The sequence below is a fragment of the Gekko japonicus genome, unplaced genomic scaffold, assembly GCF_001447785.1.
Source record: "Gekko japonicus isolate JY-2015 unplaced genomic scaffold, Gekko_japonicus_V1.1 scaffold218, whole genome shotgun sequence".
NCBI lineage: Eukaryota > Metazoa > Chordata > Lepidosauria > Squamata > Gekkonidae > Gekko > Gekko japonicus.
In genome coordinates, this window is record NW_015167536.1 from 1312260 (window position 1) to 1329079 (window position 16820).

Genomic DNA, 16820 nt, shown 5'->3' on the forward strand with positions numbered 1-16820 from the left:
ACACCAAAAGGCTTGTCTCAGTCGGTACCAAGGTAAAGGAAGCAATATATACATATATATGCATCAAAAACTTCCTGGCCAAATGTTCTTCTGGGGAGCAGGTTCCCTTTAATCCCATTGACTGGCAGGCTGGAGGAGAAGAGGAGCAGCCTGGCGCAACGAGATGAGCTGGCACGCAGCGCGGGACTGGCCAGAGAGAACGCTGAGCCAACAGCCCCTTCTGTTCATTTTAGTGCCAGGCCTGGCATCGGAGGCACTAATGAGTGAGGCAAACGAGCCAGCCGGATCGAAAACTTAATTAGGTCCCTATCAAGCAGTGGTCTCCGCTTTTTAGCACTGCGCAGCGTCACCGTCCTCCAAACGGCAGCCTAATCTGCGGCATGCTGGGGGCAGGCAGGGGGGGACCAATATTTTTATGTCCGACTAACAATGCTCTCGGCCCCAGCCCGCCCATGCGCCTCCTCCGTACACAGGAACACGTCCACATTTGTGCACTCTCATCCTACCAACGTGCCCTCCATGCTAGTAAGAAAGCTGCTGACACGGGACTCTGCGGACTCTTAAAGCGCTCTCTCAAGGTACTTCAATTCCTGCTTAAAACCCAACAAGGCTCTTGTTGCTTTTTACAGTACGAAGCCCCAAGTACCTATAAAAGCAAAGGCGGGTAGAGTCGGCAAATTCTTCTCTCCGTCTTTCTGTTTCATTGTGCAAACTGATTCTATGGACATCATCAGAATGATTCCGGCCTAGCACATGAGCAGGGTAGGGTTGCCATTCCCCAGGTCGGGCCTGGAGAGCTCCCAGAATTACAACCAGTCTCCAGCCAACAGAGATCCATTCTCCTGGAGAAAATGGCGGTTTTGGAGGGTGGACTGTGTGGTATTACAGCCCAATAAGGTGCCACCCAGGGCCGTAGCCAGCGGTGGGGCTTTAGGGGCTGAGCCCTCCCCTGCAATTCGGGCAGGGCCCTACTGAGGCTAAAGCTTTCCTCCCCCTCACCCCATCCTCACCAGCCAGTGAGATGGGCCAGTGGCTCTCAGAGAGCCTCAGAGAGCGGACTCCCCGAGGCTCTTGGAGAGCTGAAAAGAGTCAGCTCTCTGAGGCTCACTGGCCGGCACAGAAACAGTGAGGCACCACCAAGATGCCTCTGTGCTAGGCCGACACCTCTGTGCCAGCCAACGAGTCAGGCCATCGATTTTCTGAGACTCTCAGAGAGCCGGCGGCCCATCTCACTGGCTAGCAAAGATGTGGGGGAAGAATGTATGTGGTTCAAGTTGAGCCCAGCTGTGTCCTGTTCAGCTCCCCTCTGAACTAGTGACCTCACCATGTGGGGAGGCCACAACACCCCTCAAGTCTAAAGCCCAGCAAATATGCTGGCTACAGGGCTCGTCCCACCCCTCCCCAAGCTCCACCCCCCAAAATCTCCAGGTGTTTCCCAAGCCAGAGCTGGCAACCCTAGGGCTACTATCCACTGAAGATAGGGTTGCCAACCCCCCCCCCCGGTTTGCCAGGGGTCCCCTGTTTTTTGGGGGGTTCTATCCACTGCTGGCCAGATGGCCGGCGGGGGAAGCCCCACCCCCCAACACCCACAGCCACCCCTCTCTCTCCCTTTAAGTGTGTGGAACCCGTGTTTCCTCCCAAGCCGGATCGCTGCAAGCTTGCAAGCTTGCAGGGAAATGCCAGCTTCGCGCTCTTAAAAGGGAAACGCGGCTGCTCTTAAAGGAGAAACGCCGGCTCCTGCATTTAAAAGGGAAACGCTGGCTCCTTTAAGTGCAGGAAACGGCCGTTTCTGGAGATCCGGCGCACGAGCGGGGGGGCGTAATCACGTCGGGGATGCCCCGCCCCCTCCAGGAACGCCCCCAAAGTCCCCCGCTGGGGGTGGAAGATGGACTTGGCAACCCTAACTGAAGATTGGGACAGGTGAGCATTCAAGGCCAAAAGCGACACCATCTTTCACTACATCCCCTCTTGTCTTATTGCAGGAAATACTCGTTTTAATGCTGCTATTCCCCAAGTTCCCTATGTGAACGAAAGCTTCCCCCATCAGTCTATGTGGCAGATAGGAACACTGTGGCATCAGTGAGCTTGAACACCAAGGTCAGTACTGTCTGCTCTGGTTGGCAGTGACTCCCCAGGGTTTCAGGCAGAGGTCTTTCAAATCACCGGCTTCCTGAGCCTTTTAACTGGAGATGCCAAGGACTGAACCTGGGACCTTCACCATGCAAAGCTTCCAGGGCTGAGTGTACTAAGTTGGTGGCACTAGGGGGGGGAAGGGGAATCAAGATGCTGCATCAAAATAACCCAAACAAGGCTGCAAGAAAGATTTAATGCCAGAATGGATACAAATTATGTAATCACGCTGTCAGGAGGGGCCTCCTCCCGACCCCCTCCTGCCTATCGACGGCCCGGCAGACTGGGGAAAGGGAGTGCCAAGCCCGAGCTGCAGAATGGAATCCAAGAGGAAAGAGGCAGGCGAGGATCCTCCCAGCCCCCCCCCCCCAATGGAGTCATAAGAACATAAGAGATGCCAATGTTGGATCAGGCCAAAGGCCCATCCAGTCCAACACTCTGTGTCACACAGTGGCCAGAAATATCAGGTGCCATCAGGAGGTCCACCAGTGGGGCCAGGACATTAGAAGCCCTCCCACTGTTGCCCCCCCCTCACCATCTCCATTCTAGAGTGCCCACCTTCTGCCGCCAGAACGCAGAAGGGTCCTTGCGAGGATTCCCCGAGGAACCAGGGATCCTCCCATGCCACCCAGCCAGGGACAGCCCCACCACGAAAGGAGGACACAGGGGCAGGGGAGCCCGCTTACACACACCCCCGACGGTTGCCCAACTGAGAAGAAGAGGGGTGGGGGAAGTGCACCTGGGGTCCCCCCGGGGTCGGCCTCAACCCCATGGCTCCTTTGCTTTAAGGCTTGGGAGGCGGGGAAGGCTAGGTGAAAGGGGGAGGATAAAGGAAGGGAAGATGCTCATCCATGAGGATACACCTGGCCTCTATGCAGTGGGTTGTGAGGAGGGAGTTGTGGGTCCGACCCACCCAATCCACTCGTACGTGCCCAGAATAGAGGCAAGGGTGCCTCAGCCACAGGAATGGAGGAACTCTGGCGGGGGTGTTCTAAGGTGACGTCCATCCTGAGACCTTCTCCTCCCCGATCCTGGATCCACCTCAACCCCTAGGACCACCCAGGCCCCAGGGGAACACTGACACACCCTTTATTTTAATGTTCATAATTCTACAATCTTTATTTTTACAAATATACCTTTTTCACAATAAATTTTATCCAGCTATTCCTTTGGTTTCTGAAAACATATTTTCAAGTTCTTAGGGAGCTAAATTCTGCATCCCATAATACATTCTGTGACTTTTCTGTACTCCCATGGAATCACAGCATACGTGTGTGTGTGTGTGTGTTTGTAGGTCTTAATTGAATTATTGTTTTAATTGAATTATTTTATGTGTGTGTGCTGTGTCAAGTTCCTTCCAACCTATGGTGAAACTATGACCTTCACAACATCCTATCGTTAACAGCTTTGCTCAGGTCTTGCAAACTGAGGGCCATGGCCTCCTTGACTGAGTCAATCCATCTCAGGCTGGGTCTTCCTCTTTTCCTGCCGCCTTCAGTTTTTCCTAGCATGCTGTTGTCAATGGTGTGATATTTGCCACCTTGCAAACCATATTTGAGTGGAAGTGGCATAGAAAAGTTTCAAATCAGTTAAATAAAATAAAAAGAGTTCTAGTGCCAGGCTGTTTAAGGGAGGAATAGCTAGCACTTACTAACCCGAACGCTGATAACTGGACAGTCATATACTGTCAGTTAGGTGGAAGGGACTAAAGCCATTCAGTTCCTCCTTACCTGCCCTGACCTGGAAGGTCCAGGCAAGTCTGATCTTACCAGATCTAAGCTAAGCAGGGTCAGCCCTGGTTGGTATTTGGATGGGAGACCACCCATCAATGACCTTCTTCCTCTTTTGTACCAGTTCGATGTAGTGTTTAAGTACACAGACTCTAATCTGGGAGAACCGGGTTTGATTCCCCACTCCTCCACTTGCACCTGGCTGGGTGACCTTGGGCAAGCCATAGTTCTGATAAGAGCTGTTCTTGAAAAAGAGCAGTTTCTGTCAGAGTTCTCTCAGCCCCACCTACCTCACAGGGTGTCTGTTGTGGGGAGGGGAAGGGAAAGGAGTTTGTAAGCCGCTCTGAGACACCTTTGGGTAGTGAAGGGCGGGGTATAAATCCAATCTCTTCTTCTTCTTCTTTTCCTGCCGCCTTCAGCTTTTCCTAGCATGCTGTTGTCAATGGTTTGATATTTGCCACCTAGCGAACCGTATTTGAGTGGAAGGTTGGCATAGAAAAGTTTCAAATCAGTTAAATAAAATAAAAAGAGTTCTAGTGCCAGGCTGTTTAAGGGAGGAATAGCTAGCACTTACTAAACCGAACACTGATAACTGGACAGCCATATACTGTCAGTTAGGTGGAAGGGACTAAAGCCATTCAGTTCCTCCTTACCTGCCCTGACCTGGAAGGTCCAGGCAAGTCTGATCTTATCAGATCTAAGCTAAGCAGGGTCAGCCCTGGTTGGTATTTGGATGGGAGACCACCCATCAATGACCTCTTGACAGAACTCTGACCCTTAGTTTACCATAGAGCTGGGTAATCTGAAAAGGGCTGGGCAATGTCTAGAACTGTGCTGGTGGAGAACTCATCCTGAATTTCACAAATCATGTGATAGAGCTTATTGTGAGACCTATGTAGTGGTGACAGCAGCTAAGAAATGTTACTTATCTGCTACTATTGTATCGGCTAGTTCACAACCGATCCCAGTGTTTAAGGAAACATGGCATCTGTGTTAAGTGCCGTCAAGACACTTCCAACTTATGGCAACTCTGTGAAATAACTAGGGATGGGCACACACCAACTCACGAACTAAAGTTTGTGGTGAATTTTTGGCTGGTTCATGGTTTGCAAAGTGAATTTTGTGGCCTGTCAACTAGCATGAACCTTTCACAAACTTTCAAGCTGTTCATGGAGGTTTGTGCTGGTTCGTGAACAGATACATTTCCAGACAGACTGTTTCTGCTCAATCTACAGGTTTACCAAACTTCAAAGCAACAACTTGGAGGACATATAGAGAAGCATCTGGGGGAGGTCCCCTGCTACTTTGATGTCTCTAGCTTGCACAGGATCCATTCTGTACACTCCTGAACCACTTGAGCCTGCACCTGTTAAAATGACTGCCTGTGGTCATTTTGACAGACACAGGTTCAGGAGTGTATAGAATGGATCTAGTGCAAACTAGAGACACCAAATTTTCAGGGAATCTCCATCTGAATCTTCTCTACATGCCCTTCAGGTTTGGTGAGGACTGGATTTACAGGGCCAGAGTAACAGCCCCCCAAATAAGGGGAAAGTGCTTTCTGGGGAAATAGCAGGTGGTTATTTCCCCAGAAAGCACTTTCTTAAGGCCACGTTCTTTGGGGAACCATAACTCAGACCCCATAAATCCAATTGTCACCAAACTTGGAGGACAGGTAGAGGAGAGTCAGCCAGAGATCCCCTGCAAGTTTGGTACCTCTAACTTGCACGGGATCGGTTCAGGAAATGGGTCAGAAACCAAATAAACCAAACCAGTTCATTTGGCTGCTAAAAATTTGTGACAGTTCATGGTTCGCACACCACAAACCATGAACTGAACCGCATTTTCCCAGTTCATGCCCATCCCTAGAAATAATGACCTCCAAAAGTCCCGTTGTTAACAATCATCCTCAGAGTTGCAAACAGAGCACCATGGCTTCCTTAATAGAATCAATCCATTGTATGTTGGGTCTTCCTCTTTTCGTATTGCATTCAACTTTCCCCAGCATTATTGTCTTGTCCAGTGACTCTTGTCTTCTCACAATGTGACCAAAGTATGAAAGCTTAAGTTTTGTCATTTTAGCTTTTAAGGAGAGGTCAGGCTTGAGTTGATCCAGAACCTACTTATTTGTCTTTTTGGCAGTCTATGGCATCTGCTGACTCCTAAAACTGAGCCTTCATTGTATCAGGACCAGATAATTAGTTGTGATACTTTTGCAAAGTTTTTTTTGCTGATAAAATATCAAGACTACACTCTTGATTTAGATGCTGACTGTAACACAGATCTACTGGAAGAACTGACTAATATATTGCATATTCTGTTTATGGACCACTTTAACCCAGTCTAAATATAGACAAAGGTCTGGCTTCCTTGTCGCTCCTACTGGATTTATCTGCTGCCTTGGACACAGTGGACCATGACATCTTGTTGATATGCCTGGAAACAGAAGTAGGCATCAGGGATTGTGTGTAGGACTGGTTCAAATAATTCCTCATGGACTGGACCAAAGAACTGCCATTGGAAACCAGTTCTCATCAGGGTGGGAGGTATCCTGTGGGGTCCCACAGGACACAATCCTATCCCCCTTGCTCTCAAACCTTTATGTAAAGCCCTTAGGTCAAATCAGTCATAGTTTGGGGGTTGGCTGTCAACAATATGCAGACAATACACATCTATATATATCCTTATCCAAATCTCCTGGTGATGCAGTAGAGGTCCTAAACCGCTGCTTGGCTGCTGTGGTTCAGTGGCTAACAGTGAATGAACTGACCCTAAACCTTGAAAAAACAGAAGGCTTCAGAAGGCTTCAGGGTCATACTCAACCCAACATTATTGCTTGGGAGAAGTAAGTTAATGTAGCTGCAAAAAAAGGCTTTCTACCAATTTAGCCTAGCTCGAAAAATGGCCTCATATATTGATACATTGATCTGGCCACCTGGATCCATGCCATGGTGACATCAAGACTAGACTACTGAAATGCGCTGTACATTGGTCTCCCCTCAAAATCAATTCAGAAACTCCAATTGGTGCAGCTCAGCTATTATCGGGAGCTAGACGGAGCATGCAAGGTACTCCCATTCTGCATTCACACCACTGGCTGCCCATCAGTTGCCAGCCTCAGTTTAAAGTATTAGCTATCATATACAAAGCCCTTCATGGCCTTGAACCCTCATATCTGCGAGAGCATCTCTCCCTTTGTGCTCTCCCAGAACAGCTTAATTCATCTGAGCAGGGCCTTCTGCAGGTGCCAACATGAAAATTGGCAAAATCAGGGCTATTTTTGGGCAGGAACGCACAGGAACGGAGTTCCGGCTGGCTCCCAAGTTGGCCACGCCCAGCAGGAACTCATTAGCATAATAGGCCACACCCAACAGCAGAAACTCATTAGGATTGGCTACATTAGGGGTGTGTGGCCTAACATGCAAAGGAGTTCCTGCTACAAAAAAAGCCCTGGGTTTTGACAACAAACAAGATAAACAGAATAACAAGCAAAAGGTGGGTATGGCTGGATAACTACACTTATGGTAAACATGGGGGTGTGGCCTAGTATGCTAATGAACTGTGTTGTCAGGGGTGTGGCCTAATATGCTAGTGAGCTCCTGCTGTTGGGTGTGGCCTATTATGCTAATGAGTTCCTGCTGGGCTTTTTCTACAAAAAGAGCCCTGGGCAAAATCAACAACTGCTCATACACATGGCCATCTCTGTTGTGGCTCCCATCTTGTGAAACGGCCAGCCTGAGGAGATCAGGAAGGCTTCCACACTCCTGGCTTTCTGTAAGTGATGCAGAACTGAATTGATCAAGAGGGCCTTTCTACGTAGGCAATAGGATAGCACTGCACAAAATGATTTGCAAAATTACTTGGACAAATTATTAGGGACTGTGTATAGCTTGCTAGAACCAGGGTCCTACTATGAGTTTTGCATAATTTAATGTGTCATGACTTTGCTTCAGTTGTTTTTGTAGACTTCTGCTTGGTTCTACAATCCAAATCCTATTTCATTGTTTATTGACTATCCCATCCTGTTGATTTTATTGACTCATTATGTGTAATCCACCTTGAGTCCCAGGGGGGAGGGGGCATAAATAATGTAAATAATTAGATGAAAAGCTACTCTTGTTAGATCAAAACAGCACCACGTAAGAACTCCAGGCTAGCTAAAATGAGCTTTGCAAAACTTGTACTGCTACCTCAAACAGGCCCTGGCAAGTCTAGACTCTTTGCAAGTTAGACTTTGCTGGGAGAATTGTGCAGTTTTGAGGATTCAGTGGGATATTAACAGCATCTAGAGGCAAGTTTGGAAACAAGCCTCTCCCGTATTCACAGAGCCATCCTAAAACAGTCTGCTTATGGGGCCCCAACAAAACGGTCCTTATTGCTAGGGTTGCTAACCTCCTGGTGGTGGCTGGAGATCCATCCAGAATTACAATTGATCTCCAGGCTACACAGAGCAGTCCCTTGGAGACAATATCCACTTTGGAAGGTAAACTCTATGGCCTACCCCGCTGAGGTCCCTCCCTTCCCCAAACCATGCCCTCCCCCAAATCTCCAGTTTTCCAACCCAGAGCTGGTAATCCTTGGTTGGTAGCATTGCACCCTTTATGGCCTTCAGTAACATTTGCCCTTGCACATGCAAGACTGGACTTTGTAAGGATGTAACATGAAATGCCACTGATTTCCTTCCTGTGTGTATCCTTCCTGTACCTGTACTTTCTCACTGTTTGTACCTGAGATTGCGCGTCTACTTTTCTATGCATAAGAACCTGTGCTTCTCTTTCTCCATCAAAGATATTTGTAAATCTGCTACAACTACCCTCCCTCTGGGTTATCTATAAATACTGTACGAGATCAGCGACCGCACGTCCTGGTAGGTGTGTATTTCCCATTTGGACGTTATATGCAAATAACTTGCATTCCCCCTGCCCCCGGGTTGCAGTCCTCAATATCGGTGCCCTTTTTGCATCGCTGTTTTTTCTATGTTCTTCCGTGCCACCTGCGTTTCAAGTAGACTCTGCTTGGCAAATTGCTTCTATTACTTTAGAAGCACCCAACTCAAAGCCAAGGCCCTAGCTATAGAAAGTCGCCCCAGGGTATTGGATTCCCCACTTCAGAAACTTGAACTCCCTGTGAATTATTTAATCTCCATCCATTTAACAACTTCCATCACCCACAGCCAACACCGCTCCTTGGGACTTGGAGTCTCTCGAGCACCATTTTCCCTTGCAGCTCTTAAGCTTTGAAACTACTCCACCCAGAACGTCCGGCGACCTCCCCTGCCTCGCGCGGCTCTTTGGGGGATGTAGTCTCTCCGCGGCGCTCCTGCTAATGCATCGCGGCGGCGAGAGAACTACAATTCCCGGTAGCGCTTGCTCACCGGCCTGTCTCCGCCTCCCTCAGCTGGCTTGGAAGCTGTTATTGTTGATGCAAAAAGGTTAGTGGAACAGCTGGTTGCTCTCTGGGTAAGAGACGTTTTCTGTATTGGGGAGGGTAAAGGGGCACTTTTGCTTCTTCTTCCTTCTCCTCTTTTTGTCTTTGCTCGGATGGCGAGGGAAGGAGAGGATTTTGGGGGTGCATTTGGTGGAGGAATCCCCCTTTCTTTCCTTCTGGATTGAACCACCTACACTTGCTTTCAATGCTGTGAGCAAAGGACGGGGGGAGTGAGCGCGGCCTGGGAACCCCTCCCCCCCCCATCAAAGAAGTGGTCTGGAAGTTTGCATTGATTCCCTGCTTTAGGAGGGGGGAGAGAGGAAAACTCTGTGTGCAAAACAGGCTTCAGTAGGCCTTGAACTCTAAGCTGGCAGTCCAGAAGCGGTGAAGGTAGAGAACAGCAAGCGTTAATGGAGGCTCTATAATGCCCTTTAAAAGAATCAGCTCTTCCCTGGAGTTTGGTGATCCTATTATCTCTGAACTCCCCCAACCGCCTGCTACAGTCCACACACAGACTTCCAAAGTCGTTTTGAGACCTTGTTCATTCTTTTCTCTCTCTTTTCCTGCCTGCCATTCCTCAACCTTCTCTACTGTGGGATATTTCTTTGACCTGCAGCATTCCAAAAGTATATAACTAACAATAAGGTGTAAGGACTGGGGGGGAGGGGAGACTGGGCTTGTGTTCACGTGAGAAGGAGCGTGAAGCTTTTGGCTTCTGAAAACAAGATTCCGTTGTCTGTTTTGGCTCCCAGCTCTGGAGCTCAAACCCTGATGCCGAGAGAGAGAGAGAAAATGCTTTTAAGGAAGACTCCTAGCTTTTCCTAAGGCATTGCTCACTGCCTCTTCATAAACCAGGGCGATAGGTTCCTTGCGCAAGGCTTGTACCAGGCTGCAGAGATGCACACGCTCTTTAATCCATCTCACGTCTCCGCCACTTAGATCTGATCCCTGGTTTGTTTTGCCCTATCCCGCACGGGCACGTCTGGGCTCTTTCAGGATGTCTTGACTGGCATTCCGTTTGGGAAGTACAGCCCAGCGTTTTCCCTCAAACGCTCTGGGGGTGGGGGGAGGAGGATTTGGCCCGAGCAGCTGACGCTGTCAGAGTTTTGTTGTAACATGCAGCTTGGCTCTGCCTGGGTCACCCTCACAGGGCATTTTGGGATAAGAAGCTTGCCTTAGCAGCCGGGTGTAGATTAACAACGATCTAGCACAAGGCCCATTGTGTAAGATTTCGTAATGGGCTGTAAGTATTGCCGAGAAAACTAATCCTGGAAAGTTGACTTTAAGAGGACATGGAGAGATCTGCAGAGCACCCTTCTACCCTGGGGCGAGAGGCCCTCTGCTTCCCCAGGAACACTGTCTGACTGGCTTCTTTGATCTTTAATCCACCCACAATAGTTGCATTGCTGGATCAGACTATACCAGCACATCTGTCTGGTGTCAGCCAGATGTTTGCTGCATGGCATGGAAGTCACAGCCCTCCTGTTCTCTGTCCCCAGCATTTGCTACTCAGAAGTGTTAACTGCCTCTTCATTTGGAGGTTCCATTCTGCTTTTACAGCTTTTTAAATTTGTGTGTGCCTTGCTTTCCTCCCCAGTGGTGGACCCGAAGCAACTTCCAGGGCTGTTCTTGCCTCTTCCCTTTTATCCTCACAGCAACAACCCTGTGAGGCAGGTCAAGCTGAGAAAGAGTGCATGACCCAGGGTCAGCTAGCAAGTTTCCATAGCAGAGTGGGGAATTGAACCAGGGGCTCCCAGATCTTAGTCAGACACTTTAAAGCTACTCCACACTCGCTAAAACAGTTAATAGATCTATCTTACAGTAATTTGTCTAATCTCTGGTTAAAGTCTTCGGAGGCAGTTGCTCCCATGTGTTTTAATTATAATAATACTTCACAGTTCTGTAGTGCTCTTAAATGCTTGGAGCGCTTTACTTACATTATCTTGGTTCCATCAGAACAACAACCCTGCTAAGTAGGGCAGTATTATCACTTTATCTAATGTTAAAACAGCTAGTCCCTCGGTAGATGATAAAAGCTATCAAACTGGTCTGCTTACAGATAAGGAAGAGGTTGCTACATCCTCAATGAGTTCCCAAAGTGTGCAAAATAGTATGACTTTGTGAATTAACCCATGAAGCGTGGGGGGGAGGCGGGATATTCAAAATTATCACAACTCAGGACTCTCCAGAAAGGATGAAATATTGAAAGCTGAGAGTCAGTCAAAAGAGGAAAGGAGAAATCAGCCAGCTTGAGCCCCTGAGAGCAGAGAAAGTTTTGGGGTGAGGCAGATTTTGAGTCATTCAATTTCCAAATTGTTTCCCTCTGCTTTGATTTACTTTTGGGCCTCCTGACTCTCAAAACAGAAAAACCCGGCCAGCCACAAACAAGGTGATGGACTATAAGCATTGTGGAGATTTATTTATTCACTCATTTATACCCGGCGTTTCTCAGTAGGGAACCCAAAGGGGTTTTCATTGCTCTCTTCTGTTTTATCCTTGTAACAATTCTGTGAGGTAGGTTAGGCTGAGAAGTGTAACTGACCCAAGGTCACCTAGCTGATTTCCCTGATATGCAGAAGAAATGTAAATTAAAATGTAAATTTGTCCCCCCAGAGACCAAAAAAGGTCAGATGAAGACTGAGCATGCTCCTAGAACACAAACCAGGAGCGCAGCTGAGTGTCAGTCAAAGGGGGGTGGAAGGAAATCGGCCTGCTTGAGGCCCAGAGAGCCTAGGGAATCACTGAGGTGAGGGGAATTCTGGGTTGCTTCGCCTTCCCGTGAAGGTCTAGTTATTGCCTGAACAGGGAGATGGCTCGGGACCCCAACGTATGCGACACCACACTGAGTTCCATGCAGTAAAGGCAGAATGTATATTAACTAAAGAAGTCGTTACCTTTTAAAAGTTATTTTCTGCTACGATGAGAGCTTTTAACAACTATTTCAGCAAAAAGCACCTCTGGAATTGGTTCTTTGTCGTTGAAACAGGGACTGCATCGCAGCAGTGACATGATGTGCGTTCCCTCCTGGACTAGGCATTCCTTTGAATGAGACGTGTAAGAGGATGATTACTGGATATTTATTTTATTTGCATTATTAATAGTACATCTTTCTCACTTGGACTCAAGGTGGATTACAGTGGTATCATTTGAATCCACACTAGTTACTTTTGGAGTTTCACGACTGAACTTAAGTGCTCTCCATCCTATCGCTCTCTGCGTGTGGTGTGTGTGTGTGTTTAAGTGCTGGGTAACTTTCCCCATACAAATTCCCAAAGAAGATTGCCTCTGCTACAGTGATTTCCTCTTCCTGGCTTCTGAAGAAGTGAGCTCTGACTCATGCTGAAACGAATGCTAGTCTCCAAGGTGCCAGTCGACTTGTGTTTTTATCCGCAAGGCTGCATTCCAATGTGGGTGACTCCTTTGTACCTTTTCCTTGTTGACTGCCCGCAATCTTTCATTTCTTGCTTTTCTAACTTTAGGCTGGTATGAATCCTGGCCTCAGTTCAGCTGCCATGTGAGTGAATATACTGCTGCTGTGCTGTGGTTTGGACAGCATCTTAAAGATGCTGCCTGGTGAGGAAACACACGTTTGAAGAGAAACCTCATTTGTTTATTTCCTGTAGATTAATCACAGGGGCTTTTCAGCTTTTCTGCTGACATGCGTGCCACCAAACCCTGCTAAGAATGTTGCCGTGTATCCTAGAAAGGTCATGAATGGACTTCCCTGGTTGTTCCCCTGCACATGCACAAAGTGTGTCGTAGAATGTATTTGGCTGCACGTCATTTTTAGGATGTTGCAGTACACTTTTTTTAAACAAAAATAAGTAAACTGCAAGAGAAATTCAGTAGTGGTCAGCAAGCTCTCTTTGGGGAACCTTACTTCATTGAATAATCCTGGATGAACCTTTAAAAAGTTCTCACTTTCTAAGGTGTGATTGGAGGTTGTGCAGCAAGCTATTAGTTCTAAGATCAGCAGAGCAACATTTTGGGTCTTCAGGAGAAGGGCCCTGTAGTAAAAATGGGCAGGGAAGAAAAGCCGAGGAAATTCAGTATGGTCTGTACTAGCTAGATCAGGGCTTTGGAGCCTATGGCTTGACTGCCCAATGCGGCTCAGTATGGAGCCGACCATGGCACTTTGCAGAGGAAAAAAAATGAAATCTTTACATTAATGTATATTGGCAGGGTAGATGGGATGCTGGAATGGTTGAAGGGAATGGCAGGCAAAGATTTGTATGGGATTAAAGGGCTTCCTAGAGATGCTTTACAGAAAGGGAAATGAAAGAGGCGAGTGATTGCCAGTAATCCAAATGCAAACCGTGTGCTGATTTATGCCAGTGTCCCAAAACAATTGTGCAGGGCATACCTGTTGTATATTTATTACTTACTGTGAGACCTCATGGGTGCCACTGTTTAATAAAGGACTCGCAGCAAACCATGCCTGGGCTGCAGAACTGTCTTAGAATTATTAACCAACATTGTCAATTTTCAGTGAAATCCAGTTGTGTAGCTTCAGCTCGGCAAATGGGCTTCCTTATGCTGGCTCCCTGTTGATCCCTCTAGATTCTGACTTTGGCTCTTTAATTGTAAAATGTTTGCAGACCTCTGAGCTAGTCAGTTCACCCACACGCCTTCACTGATCTGAGTGCTATTTTTAGGCGTTATAATAAAACATGAAACCCAGTTTCATTACCGCCAAGGCCCTTCTAGTTCCCAGAAACTTGGCAGTGAGCTGCACCAAAGCACTGAAGGCATGAAGTGGGAGACCCAGATTCAAATCTTGGCCTGTTCATCCATTAAACTTGCAGGCTGGTGCCTGGCACAGGTTGCTCTCAACCTGTCTTCTCACAGTGGTGTTGTGAAAGAAAGAGATGAGGATGGCACAGCTGCCTGTATGCTGAAGGTGCGACAGAAATAGTTACGGGGAAATATAACAGATGATTATAACGCTGTAGAGAGAAACCTGTTTGGGTGTGACAGCTCTTTTTACTCCACCTCCCACGGGCCAGAAGTCTGTGTTGCTGAAAGTGTTGTCATTCCTTTTGAGTAAAGGGGAAAGACTCCCTTCTGTGGTATTAGCAGGTTTATTTTAACCCCTCCTTCTCCATGAAGTTCAAGGTGACCTATGTGGTTCTCCGCTCTCCCGTTGTAGCCTTGTGACAATTCTGTGTGGCTGAGGGAGCACGATTAGCCCAAGATCACCCGATGAACTGTGTGGGAGCTTTGAACTCATTTCTTCACACTCCTAATCCAGCACGCTAGCCACTGTACAACACTGCCTCTCACATGATGCCACCTCACCCCCCTTCCTTCTTTAAAATCCATCTGTTATTCTTCTGGCTTAACTTCTTGCTTTTACCAGAACAAAATCTGTGGGTCTGTTTCATGTTTATCCTGTTGCTCCTGAATCCTCTCATGGGTTGTCTGTTCCCGTCATCGTACTTTATCAGTTTATCTACTTAGTATGGGGGGTTTTTTGCCACCGTTCCTCTAGGGTGCTCAGAGCGGTATACATCTTTTGCTTTTTATCCTCACAACAACCCTGTGAGGTAGGCTAGGCTGACAGAGAGTGACTGGCCCACAGTCACCCAGTGAGTTTCATGGCAGAGTTGGGATTTTAATCAGGGCCTTCCAAGTACTGCACTCTAACCACTGCACCTCACTGGCTTTCACTGGTTCTCTCTCTCTCCCTGACTTTAGATTGCAGCCTCTTGGGGGCAAAGACCATGTAAACTGATGGTGCTGCATCGCTATATCACATTAATAATGATGAATCTTGTCCTTGCTATTGTGGGTATGCAACTTGCAAAGATTAAGTAGGTGATGCTTCTGTATAGCACGTGGCTATGTAGCCTTCTCTCATGGCCTCCTTCCATTTTTCACTATCTGTGCATGCTTATCACATGTTGTGGTTTGCTCATATCTCCCTTTCTACCCAGAACTCTCCTAGCTTTGCAAAAAAAGAGAAGAGTATCAAATTTAGAACGAAGTATGCAGATCAAGCAAACTGATGCACAGTCAGCAGATTTTATTGATTTGATCAGTCTATTTTGATCATATATGCTTTGGATCTCTCTCTTTTTTACTGTTGTCACAACAGGGTATGGCATAGGCAATCAGTAGTTGCAGTAAACATGTTCAGAAGATGAGGCTGAGCAAAGAATTCCACATCCTGTGAATCTTGGCTTTATTATATATTTTTTTCTAAAGCAGGTGTTCGTGAAGGTTAAGACAGGTAGACAAATAATGTCAGCTGTGTCGATGGGGCTTTGGGGCTTTGCAGATTAACAAGAAAGTCCCTGCACTAGACTGAAATAGTTTACAAACCAAATTTGGACAGTGGGGAGATAACAAGGGGGAAGGGAGGGAAAACTGGGGTAGATACAAAGGGGTGGGTGTGAAGAAATGCAGTTTGAACAAATGTGAGAGCCAATGTGATGCGATGGTTAGCGTCTCGGTCGAGGATCTGGGAGATGCAGGTTCAAATCCCCACTCATAAAAGCTTGTTGGGTTATCTTTGGCCAGTCACACCCTCTTAGGCTAACCTACCTCACAGGGTTGTTGTGAGAATAAAATGGAAGAGAGGAGAACAATGTAATCTGCTTCACTGGGGAGAATGGTGGGGTAAAAATGAAGTTTTAATAAAATTGCTTGTGTTTTAGTTTGGGAGTGAGGACAAAGGGCTGAATCCAATCAGCTTTTCTGTTGGTGAAACCAAATGGAAAGATCTTGTTTGACTCCCAGAAAAGCTTATACTGAGAATCATGGGGCCTGCATGCGTAATACGGGCTGTACTGTGGAAAGGAATTGGGTGAAGAAGAGCTAGAGTTTCCAGCCTCCAGGTGGGATAAACACAGAAAACACCGTGTTGAAATAATAAACACAATATTCACATGTACTTATAGCTAAATATATTTGCTTTATATACACAACATCAACTCTAGTGTATTGTAAACACTTTCAAACTACAACATCACATTTCAAACACTTCCAAACTAAGTTATATAACATGAAGAGTCCAACTGTCTTCTTCTGTGTTTATCTAACTTAGCCGTGTTCCCTGTGTGCTTGTTGTGAGCCTCCAGGTGGGGCCTGGAGATCTCCCGCTTTTGCAACTGATCTCCAGCTGATAGAGATCAGTTCCCCTGGAGAAAATGGCTGCTTTGAAGGGTGGACTCCATGGCATTGTACCATGCTGAGGCCCCTCCCCTCCCCAAACCCCGCCTTCTCCTGGATCCACCCCCAAAGTCTCCAGGTATTTTCCAACCAAGACCTGGCAACCCTAAGATGAGTGAAAAAGCTGGCTGGATTCAACCCAAGATATGTTATTTTTTGTTATATTACATTTTTATCCTGGCCTTTTCCCATTGTGACGCTCAAGCTGACATATGTATACATGCACCGGCCAGACTCACCTAGCTTGGGAAAAGTTGCTGTATCCATTATAGTGTAATGGTTAGATGCTGTTAAACTAGGGTCCAGGATTCAGATCCCCATGAAGCTCTCCAGGCGAGGGCCTTCGACTTCACACTCTTT

At 47.2% G+C, this 16820-nt stretch overlaps 1 protein-coding gene across 1 annotated transcript in view; it reads left to right on the forward strand.

The window, feature by feature from the left end:
• The first annotated feature begins 9250 nt into the window (after window positions 1-9250).
• CALCOCO1 (calcium binding and coiled-coil domain 1) overlaps window positions 9251-16820 on the forward strand; it is a 35586-nt gene continuing 28016 nt past the window's right edge. The window contains 1 exon segment of the mRNA XM_015413499.1: window positions 9251-9319. The gene's annotated coding sequence lies outside the window, so the exon portion shown is untranslated.